This window comes from Limanda limanda, chromosome 13 (genome assembly GCF_963576545.1).
Source record: "Limanda limanda chromosome 13, fLimLim1.1, whole genome shotgun sequence".
NCBI lineage: Eukaryota > Metazoa > Chordata > Actinopteri > Pleuronectiformes > Pleuronectidae > Limanda > Limanda limanda.
In genome coordinates, this window is record NC_083648.1 from 9,967,046 (window position 1) to 9,978,363 (window position 11,318).

The window sequence follows — 11,318 nt, forward strand, 5'->3', positions numbered from 1 at the left end:
ATGTCTTCTTCGTGGGTTTCTATGGGTCCTCCAGCTTCCTCACGCAATCCAAAGACATTGATGAATAACTCTAAGCCCCCAATACCACCCTGAAATAATAACAAATAGAGATAATGTAATGATGGAGAGATCAACTGTTACTATAAGGGATCCGGACAACATGAGACACAGAGGCAGGCCAGGCCAATTCCAGTTTTAACAGTAAATCTGATGATGGCACGTTGGCAGCATGAAGGACAACACACTGACACATGAGGTGACCTGGATGTTGGCAGGTTGAACAGGCTGGTTTGAATACCTGCTGAATAACTGGTTGAATGGAAGTAAGTGAGTCAGAGAGGAGGGAGGGGCATCTGCTTAAAGCTTTTTTTCATTGGTTGTAATAATAAGGCCACAGCGATTAAAAAAACAAACGTAATAGTCAGCATTTCATCGACAATCTTGCTTTCCTGCAACAGGATTCAAGGGATTCAAAGTGCTCCGATGCAGGGAAAACGGGAATCAAAGCGTAAACGTGCTGTCGGGAATACTGTCGGCTGGTGGTTAAACAAACAGACCGAGAGGTTAAAGGTGGTGGAGCGCGGAAAAAACACAGAAATCCGGTGACCCGCAAAACCGCCTGTGACAGTTAGGAACTCATTTTACTAATTGCTCAAACTTGGTTAATTGCAGTTTGATCACAAGGTATTTTGTGTCCAAAGGAAAAATCCCCACAGCAAAAACAGATATGGCACATTACACATCACCGCCTGCATGTCTTCAAAATGTCACCGTGTATAGTTTTTTGTTAAGAGCACAGGAGCTGATGAGGTTGATAAATTTGTTCCTGACCAGATGTTTCGATCGCCCTGGACACAGAGAGGTCGTTCTCCGATCTGACAAGAAAAGGAATTCAGCGACAGGCGTGTGAAAGCGGACAGAGACAAAAGAGCCAAATGACCAATCAGAGGGTTTGCCAGGGCTCAGATTCCTCACCATGTGTTCCACCGTCATTGTGCATTGCCCTGAAAAAACCCAGATAAACACACAGACAAAGACACACACACACACACCGATCATCACACCCCTGCGTACTGAAATTATCACCGGTGAGCAGCTTCCTTCAAAGGCTTCCATTCAACCCCAGGAGACAGTAGCATTAACTCGAAAGAATCACAGTCATGAGACGAAAGCCGCCTAAAGACTGCGAGCTGTTGAGCCTCAGGTGGTTCGGTTATGTAACGAATAAGAAGCATCTCAAAATAAAGAGGCTGGGATTAACCTATTATCCACTAATTATTCCCCATTGTTGGTGTTTCAAACAAAAGAATCAGCAGAAAAAAGATAAACACCAACAAATTCCTGCAGGGTTCTCAGGCGTGCTCTTTTTTTGTTGTTTTTGGCTTCGATTTTCTCGATTTGGGCGAAACAGCCTTGAGTCCAGAGGATGTTTGCAGGGACAGGTGACTTATGTCACCCCAGACGTTTCCTGCCGCCTCTTTTATTTGTTTATAAAATATCCAAGGTGTAACGTCTGGGGTGGCTCTTTCAGGATAGGAAACATTAGCAGGTCTAATGCCGCTCTAATGGTTTTTGGCTTATCTGACTTCCCCAGTGAGAGAGTAATTAGTGAGTTATAAGGTGAAAGTGTTTATTTTTTGCAGCAGCCACTATGGGATATCCTCTTATTCTGCAAGTGTCTCGTGGCTGTGGAGCAGTTATTTGTACGGCCAATCCACACCATCGATCACCGGTTTCTGGCAGGTCTTCATTACGTGGCTTCGTTTGGGCCCACTGGGGAGATCTGCTGTTTTGGTGCAACATCTGCTTGGAGAAATAAACACATTATAACTCATTCTAACACCTGGGTCGGGCGTTTATCGTCTTTATCTGTGCAAAGCAGAGAAATCTGAACCTCTTCAGTGCACACAATGAGTTTTTGTAGCTCCCACCGTGTTTCAATAGTTGCAACAGCTTCAAAGTGTCTTATCAGTGGTGGGTTCATATAACTTGAACCAGTAACTGATTAGTCTTTGGGAGGATCGCTGGATGAAATACAGATGCTCTTTAAACGTAGCAGACTGATCTAAACTCACTCGATTGGTTATTTTTGGAGATTGGTTGCATCACTTGGTTGATGCTTCTGTCTGTCCGTCTCAAAAGAGATTTATATTTCCACTCAGTGAGTTCTCTTGAGACTGGCAGACTTGCAAACCCATCAGGGGCCTTTTATTAGAGGGGATCAGTTCCCCTCGATTGTTACGTGTGACTCTCGGCTCTTTGCCTATTTATTAGCATTGTAAAGCCCCTTGCCTGTGTCCCCCACCTCTACAAAACCAATACAAAAACATTTCTGAAAGGCCCAGTCAGGGGTCCGCGATGCCATGACAACAGGTCCGACATCATAGACTTCTTCCCGCTTCGTGAACCATATCATGTTTTCTACGCATCTCTGTGGCGAGATCACCAAGGAGACCCTGCTGACTAACCACATTAGGATTTTGGGGGAGTTCGGAGGCTCAATGCTGAACAGCGGCGGTTGCCAAAAGGAAAACTGTGACCTGAAGTTGATCACTACATATTTCTGAAATGAGAAACCATATATCATGAAAGCTCACGTGTTTAAATAAACCGACTACGTGATGAACTGATGAACCGAATTTTACTCTTCACACTGCGTGGAACACAAAATTAAAGAATTCCTTTGAGTTTACTTTACCTAGTTCTCTCCTCTAGATAACACTGACCTTTATTGTGTCTTTATGATGAGCTGACACTCCGGATGCGTCGGGACAACATCAACTGTCTGGCCCGAAAACAAGTAAATAAAATAATAAAATGCAACGTTTCGGCTGATAAGGATCATGGACTTCATACTGTTGTCAAGCTCATCTCTGCATGTCCCAATAGAGATAGTGATAAACCATTAGCCCCAAACTGCCCCATGATAGTAAATGGGTAGGATCCACTTGTGTTTATTTACATTCCTTGGCATGTGACAGTCAGATTTAGGGCTGAAGGAGGAGATTGATTTTTATTTATCAGTATGGTTGATTTATAACGCTTTGCATTTCACATCTCAAAATTGAAATGAGTAGAAAATGATCGTGGAATTAGTGGTTTTCACATTTTATTTGACTCATACTTCATATCGAAACATTGATTAATTAAAGTTACTTGCTATTACATGGAATCCACCATAACAGGCCACACCAACCCTGAAAATAACACTGTACAGACATGGTTACAGTCTGAACACACAGGAAAATGACTGATACTCCCAACAAGAAATCCTGCAGTTTTAATGTAATGGTTTTATTTAATCATGCCAACTGAACTCTACTCTGCATTGGGCCTGGCACAGAGCTTGGGCAGGGACAACAGTTTAAGTATGAAGAGCCTGCTAAAAGTTTGCCTGCAGTGATTGATGTCATATAAAAGAGCAGCGAAATGTAAATACTCTCAATTTTATGTGAAGATAATAGTTTAGTTAAGTATAAGTTAGTACATTGTAAATTGTGAAAAAGGCCTCTCCCCTGTCACAGTGAGATTCTCTATTTACTGCAAACACTAAATCTCAGCGGCGGTGAAGCGGATGATTTATTCACCATTTATTACTACAAGCCAAAACTGTGAGTGCTTGAGATAAGAGATTAGAGTAACCGCTGGTACCAGTGCATGAGCCGAGTTTTTTTCATCCTATTAAGGCGGCATCAAATAATTATCCTTCACGTATCGGCATTTTACAGACATACTCACTGAGATAAAAACTATTCTGTGATAACTATAAATAAATCCCGTCTGAGTGCTTCCTAATAAAAAGTTTAATGGTGAAAGCATCACACGGCAGAAATAATCGGACTAAAACACAGAGACATTTCATTTGTCACCTGCAGAGCGAGATCATGAGTGTGTGTCTGAGGTATCACATTGAGCGTATACAGATGTATCTTATCGTACTGTATCATTTAGTATTGTACCTTATTGTATCGTATTGTACTTTATTGTATCATATCGCACTGTATTATATTCTACGGTATTGTTTCATACCGTATCTCATCGTACCGTATCGCATCATAACAAACGAAAAATGAAACTGCAGAGATGCTCCCATGTAGAAAATAGTACTTATCACTCCCTCCTGATCTCGATGAACATTTCACACAAATGTCAATGTGAGAAATAATTTAATATTATCGAGCTGAACAAAGCAATCGATAGTATTTTATCAGAGCAATCTTAGATACTAGAAAGAATTTCTCTGTCTGCATTTGTGGCCACAGTCTCAAACGTCCATGGGCTATTATCTGCTCTTATCTGTTCTCGAAAAAGGTTGCTCAACTGAAACTTTTGCTTATTATTGCTTCAGCCGTCATTCCACTCAAATGGAGCTTTTGTGATAACAACAGTGATGGTGTAATTATATGTCATTTGGCAGATGCTTTTATCAAAAGCGACTTGCAATTAGTGCATTTAACATCTATAAGGGCCCATTTAGGGGTTCCGTATGTTGCCCAAGGACACTTCAGCATGCGAGCAGGTGGGGAAGACTGAGGATTGATTTGCCGACCTTCTGGTTGAAGGATGACCGCTCTACGCCTCAGCCACAGCCGCCCAATAATCTGTAATCTTGGCTTGGTCACTGGTCAAAGACTTGTGTAATCAATAGAGCATTGACTCGACATGAGGGGGTCATGGGAGGTTTTTCCTCTGGGCTTTGTGGTGAAGGTTCCCGTCTTACTGTGACTCCTGCAGCTATGCCACTGTACAAAAGTGCCTCTTAGGAAATTGCTTTCGAAGTTGTTGTGATTCAGTCATCTGGGTTTCTCAGCCCCATCGTGCTAAATAAAATGATTACGCCTACCTAAAAAGACGATTTTTGGGAATAAAGTTGCTCATAATAAACTTGAAACACAATTTTCGTGAATGAAGTTAAAATGTTCAGATTAAGTCAACACGTCTGGTCCATCAAAACCAGCTAGAGGAGCGACTGGCGACTATACAAGCTGCCAGAACGTTGCATCCAGGGGTTGAATGGTTTAATCATTAATTTCCTTGCAATTGTCAATTACTGTACATGCCAATTCAGTTTGCATGAATGCGGCCAAATCTTCCAAGCTTGTGTGTCTTCTTCTTCTGAACAGATACAGTTCTGGGCACAATTTCTTCAAGGTCCTCAAACTGATTACCACAACCATTTCAACAATTTCCCATCTATAACACATATTTAACCCACATTCTTAAAAGTTCGACTCAAATCATGAAATCTCAAGTTCATTCTCAATATTTTGACTTTATTGTCAATATGACACGTGCAAAAAATCTTGCAATGCAAAATGGAAAAAGAAAATAATTTCTCCCTCTTCTCTTTTTGTTTCTCAGGCCCTTATACTCCGGGTTTATTAAAAACAGGAGACACCACATCTGATTTCCTCGGCTCAGTGGGAAGAGACAAATTCAAGCCTGTGTCTGAATGAAAGAAGGGTCACTAGGTCCAGCTTCACTACACGTGCAGCATATCTTATCAGTGGGTGTGTGTGCATGCATGGGTTTGTGAGGCCATCTGTTTTCACATTGAGGGGAACAATGAAACGGAATTAGACACTGTCCTAACACATTTAAATGGAGGCCAGAGACAATGAAAATAACATTGACTTCTTTACCATATAATAGTTCTCAATATACCACACATGCCGATGGGAGAGACATTGTGCTTTGTGTACAACTCTGTCTATATCTAATCAAGAAGGAACAGGAATCACTTCTATATGCTTCATTCTCCGCGTACACATACTTCATGCCCGGAAGTCGTCAGTGAGTGGTTGGAGGAACATTTGTCTGCAATACTCAGTAATGAGTCTTCAAATATCTTTTAATTGCACTTGTTGCTGAAGCTCAATCCGTCACACCCACCCAACACAATGGATCCATTTCTGTCCTTGTGGTCCCCAAGATGGGAACAGTTGTGTTGCAGTTATGGCTGTGGGATGAAACTGACACAAAAAGACTGAGAGTATTTAAACATCCTGTGGGTTCATGAGAATGGCAGAGTGTGTGTTTGAGTCCACAAAACAGGTTTCGGACGATATCTGCTTGCGAACACTTGGATGAAACCACAGGAGCGCTATGGAGGAATTTTCCTTCTCTTCCTGTTGTTTCATTAACGTTTGAAGAATCAATTACCATTAACTTCCAGTGTATTGGATTTTGCTGCAACGTTGTTTACCCCTGAAACTCCAAAAGTGTTTTTGGCACATCTCTCCGCTGGCAGCACTTACAGTTTATTGCACTATGCTTCATTTTAAATCCCAAAATGTTTTCGCTTGAGGTAATGAAAATGTAAACCGAGACACACAGGAAAGACGAAAATGGTTAGTTAAACACCAGACCTGGTTTTGCTTTATCTCTTGTGAGTGATGTTTTTTTGTGAACTACAGAGGACTTGGAAAAGGCTTGTGAGGAAAAGTTTGTGAAAGAGCCAAGTGCTTTTTAGAATTGACATGCTTTTCTTTATCTATCTATCTATCTATCTATCTATCTATCTATCTATCTATCTATCTATCTATCTATCTATCTATCTATCTATCTATCTATCTATCTATCTATCTATCTATCTATCTATCTATCTATCTATCTATCTATCTATCTATCTATCTATCTATCTATCTATCTATCTATCTATCTATCTATCTATCTATCTATCTATCTATCTATCTATCTATCTATCTATCTATCTATCTATCTATCTATCTATCTCTCTCTCTCTCTCTCTCTCTCTCTCTCTCTCTCTCTCTCTCTCTCTATCTATCTATCTATCTATCTATCTATCTATCTATCTATCTATCTATCTATCTATCTATCTATCTATCTATCTATCTATCTATCTATCTATCTATCTATCTATCTATCTATCTATCTATCTATCTATCTATCTATCTATCGTACATCATTACAAAGTATTCATGTGTTGAAATACTTGTTTCAAAACATTTGTCAAGTTTCTCATTTAGCAAGATGCATATTCTTATGCTTTTCGTCGACTTTGCACAAGTGCCCATGACAAAATCGAAGAATCATGTCAATGTTTTCGGACTTGAGGAGGAAGTTGGTACAATTCGTTGCAGCTCTAAGGCTGTTTTACCATTGTTGGTGTGACTATGGAAGGGGACTTTGCCGCCCTGATTAAAAGACAATACAAGGAATTGGGATGCAGATGTATCTGATCTGAAATGAGCTCTTTGTTATAGCGAGAGATCAGATAGCACAATGGCGAAATACGTCGAAGCGGTGTCTGTTTTCTGAAGGGAATTGGGGATTGCACGCACAGAACAAATCAAACCGGGAAGTGGAAGGTGCTACATCGCTGTGGGACAAGCAGTTCAAGGAAACAAGTACGAAGCAATGAACCCCTCAGGTGCCATTGCTGGTATTAAAGTAATTGTATTCGTTTAAAGTAAAACTACAGCTGTGTTTTGTCGCGTTGGTGTTTTGTCGCTTGTGCAATTTAAAGACTCATGTGTTCAAATGCATTGAAATCTTACCGATGTGTGTGTTTTATTTTTTTAAAGGAGCCACATCCAAACCAAAGGTACCCAACAGACAATGCTATCAGCTTTCTAAAGGACGAGCTGGACGGAGGCGCTCAGACAAACCGACCGACTCTCCGTCAGTCACCGCTGAAATACGCTCAATGACTAAGATGATTTGTTCGATGATCTTTAGTCTGTACATTTGAATAATGATAGAGAATATCAGGCAACATTAAGCCGACATATCGTCTGATCTGAATGACCCTTCATCTCAAGTTGTTGTTTACACCAAATGTGATCAAATCAGCCATTGTCTGCATGACTCCATTCACCTCTTCCTACCTACACAGACAATTCTGCGAGTTGCAAAATGAGAAAGCACCCCTCTTTCCCTTCCCATGCCCAACAGGTTCTCTAGTCCTCAAATGTGACGGATGTCAAAGCCTTTGATGTGATACAAATCAGCAGCTGGAACAGCGTGGGGGGGATGCTAGGCGACTGGCGTGTTGGACAGTGTCCCATGCTGTCTGCCAGGTCTTAGCAATGATCAATGGCTTCATTCTGAGTAGAAGCCCCCTCGGTGAGGAAGAGGGTCACATCAGGGAGTCAGGTTCCTCTTGGTGGCCTTGCTGTCAAAAGGAACTGTCCTTGAACCACCACATGGGGAAAGTGGCGGAATCATTTGTGTTAATCGGTGTCTGACATCCTCATGTGGCTTTAAACAAGGCCCCACATCCCTGCCAGCTCCTGACCTGACGTAAGTGCATACAAAGCTGCCCTATAGGGATTCATAAAATATTACAGTGAGCCATTATGTACAGTGACCCCATTGTATTTTTATGATGTAAAAATACTCACACGTGTCGTGTTGTCGCCCTGCTCAAAGTGCCTAAGATCCAGAGGAAATTATATGCATCCGTATTTCTGCAAAGTGAGTGCATTCAGCAAAGTGAAGCTATAGTTGGATGAAGAGATTGGTTTTGTTTGCAGGGTGGCGAGAGAAGTCTTGGGCTTTTTTAACAAATTTATTTTTCAATCTCTTGTCTTAATTGTTGTTGTTCAAAGATGAAACCTTCTGAATTGATGTTGGTTGGTCTGCATCATTTGTAAGTATATCTGTGTGCATTTATACAAAATATCGACCGATTCATCTCAAGAAGTCTTAAAAAAGAATCTACATTGCTCTCAGTACGAGGAGGTTATATGTGTTTTTGTCCATTCGACTCTTATGCAACCTGGGGGATTACCAAATGACCAGTCTGTAAAAACAAACAAGAAAATGAGTGCATTGATGTCCTCTGCATTCCACCCAAAAGCAAAGACAGACAATTACATCACATGGAAAGCATTTCCCTAGAAGCCTGTGTGTCAGCCTTAAATCTTACGTACAAAGCATTGTGCGCACAGAGGTGGAAATCATCGTGGGCTGATAATCAGCGTAGGTCAACTGGGAAACGAAATGGGAGTGCATGGGTGGCAACGGGGCAGGTGTTGGCTCCAAAGGCACAGGATCTTCTCACACAGTGCTGCTCCCCAGGGTGCAAAAAGGACTCTCCTGTCTCCTATTCTGTAGTAGCCACTGCCTTATCAAGGGAAGGAAGTAATCTGGGAGCTGCTTCCCTACATTGTGTTACTGTTCCCCCTAGTGAGAGGAGGCTGCATTAGTCAGCAGGAGTAAGATAACAGTTAGGGGAAGATTAACAGTAAGTTTGTTTAAGGTTTAAGCTTCTGAGGAATATCAGTTGTTTCGACTCGTAGGAAACAAACACAGAGGAAACTGTGAGATTATGAAGTAGCTGGTGTGGATGTATGGACTTTATATCAGACTGCTGATTAAAGAGGAAACTCATTGCCGATGCACATTGCAGCTTTCTCCCTGATGATTCACATGAATCTTCCTAAAAAGCTCATTGAGACAAAGTTTCCACATTTGGTGCTTTTAAATACAACAGGGTGCTTTTTTTTTTTAATCCGGCACTATAAGCGACTGTCTCTCCACCTGATAGCCGTTTAACAGCCGAGTTGTGTAGCTGCATAGCAAGAGGCCCGTTCTTTCTCTTCCTCTGGCAATCGGCTGTGCCAATAAACCCACTTTGCCAACTTGGTAGAGGAACAGAGGACGTACTTTTCCATTTTTTGGATGGATAACTACCCAGTAGGCAGCTTTTTATTATCTCCGACAATTTCAACTACCACTGACATCCGATGATATCCTCCAGTTACAGTCGTACTGATCCATATTTAAAAGCAGAAGAGAACAGACAGAGGATTCAATGCTTGGAGCCAAGCACCACGCTTTGCAAAGGTCTGAGGAGAGCTGTTGAAAGGTTGAATAGTGAAAGCTGTATTAGTCTTCTCTGGTTAATGACATCCTGCCATTGAGCAGCTCGGGCCGAGGAGTTCAAATTCACTCTTTGTAACTGGACCAACACTTTGAAAGCTTGATACTTTACCCAAATTTGATCAACAACAAAGAAAACGTTTTGGGAGTTCCTCTCTTGGGAGTGGTGCAAGTTCTCAGAATGAGGAACCTTTTGATGAGAGATTCTCAAATTTGTGATTCATATTTAAAACCACTCTAAAGCTATTTCTAATAGTGCTACCAACACCCAAGGATGTATATCTGCTGCTCTACAGTTATTCTCCAGCAATATGTCAGCGAGCCAATTGGAGTCAATCAAATGAAAAGCTAAAAAGCGCTTTGAGTGGTGATCAAGACAAGAAAAGCAAATAGAGACCATTTACATTAGAGGCTTTGAGGCTCACTACCTAATAGTGTGGTTTTCAAAGCTTATAGTATATATCGCTTGAGCTTCAGTCATTTGGCTGTACAAATCTTTCAACCAAATCAACTGTAGATTTGGAAAAGTCAGTTCTTCAAACTTGTGCAATGGGAGTGAACAATATCTCCTTGTGGCGTTTCAGCTGTCAAACTCCTCGGCCTTCATTGCTAACGTCATGTGACATTTAAGTCCCACAGACTTAAAAGTTCCTGGTGGTGACTCAGCCACTGTTATATTTGGGAGGCATATCCGTGCCATGCTGCTTTGGAAGCTTGACAGGTTTCGTGCGGGATCATTTAAAGATGTCACCCTAAACAAATGAAAAGACCTAGCAGCCAGAGCTTCTCACGCCTTACCTCTCCCTCCGGATAGTTTGAACAAATAGTCACATCTCTGTCTCGGCCCACAGGCTAAACGGTGTCAGAGAGGCGCACTCGTCGAGCCATTACTGTGAATGTCACAGCGACTGATCAACCTCCTCACATGTGAAGCCTGTGGTAATCACAGCCCTAATTTGGCAAATGATAAGAGATCATTTAAAGTGGCAGAGAACAAGGTTAGAAACTGCAATTGGCTAAGGTATAAAGAACTGTGACCGCTTTGGTCAGCCTGTACCTTTTTGAATGAGAAACTTCACAAAGTGTAATCACAGAATCCTTTGTCATTGAAAAGGTAATTTTCTTCTTTTTTTATCGAAACCACTGCTGGCTCTTTTCTTGCGCCACAGAAGTGAAAGGACCTGTGACCGTTTTTTTAAGCATTGGTTTCTGACCAAACTCCCATAGAGAGGAATAAAAGCTATTGAGGCAACTTGGGTGTAAGACCCCCTAGTTACAAATGGATCAAACGTGTTTGCAGAAGGCTGTTTCGGACCTGTATGTTAATGAGAGGGCACTGCCAAGAGGCTGTTTCTGCAGCAGCTCTGGATATGAACAAGATTTAGGCCTGAGTCACTTGGTTACAAGAAATCACAACACTATATGTTTCATACACGTCATTAATGGATGCAGTTATTCAGCATTGACGT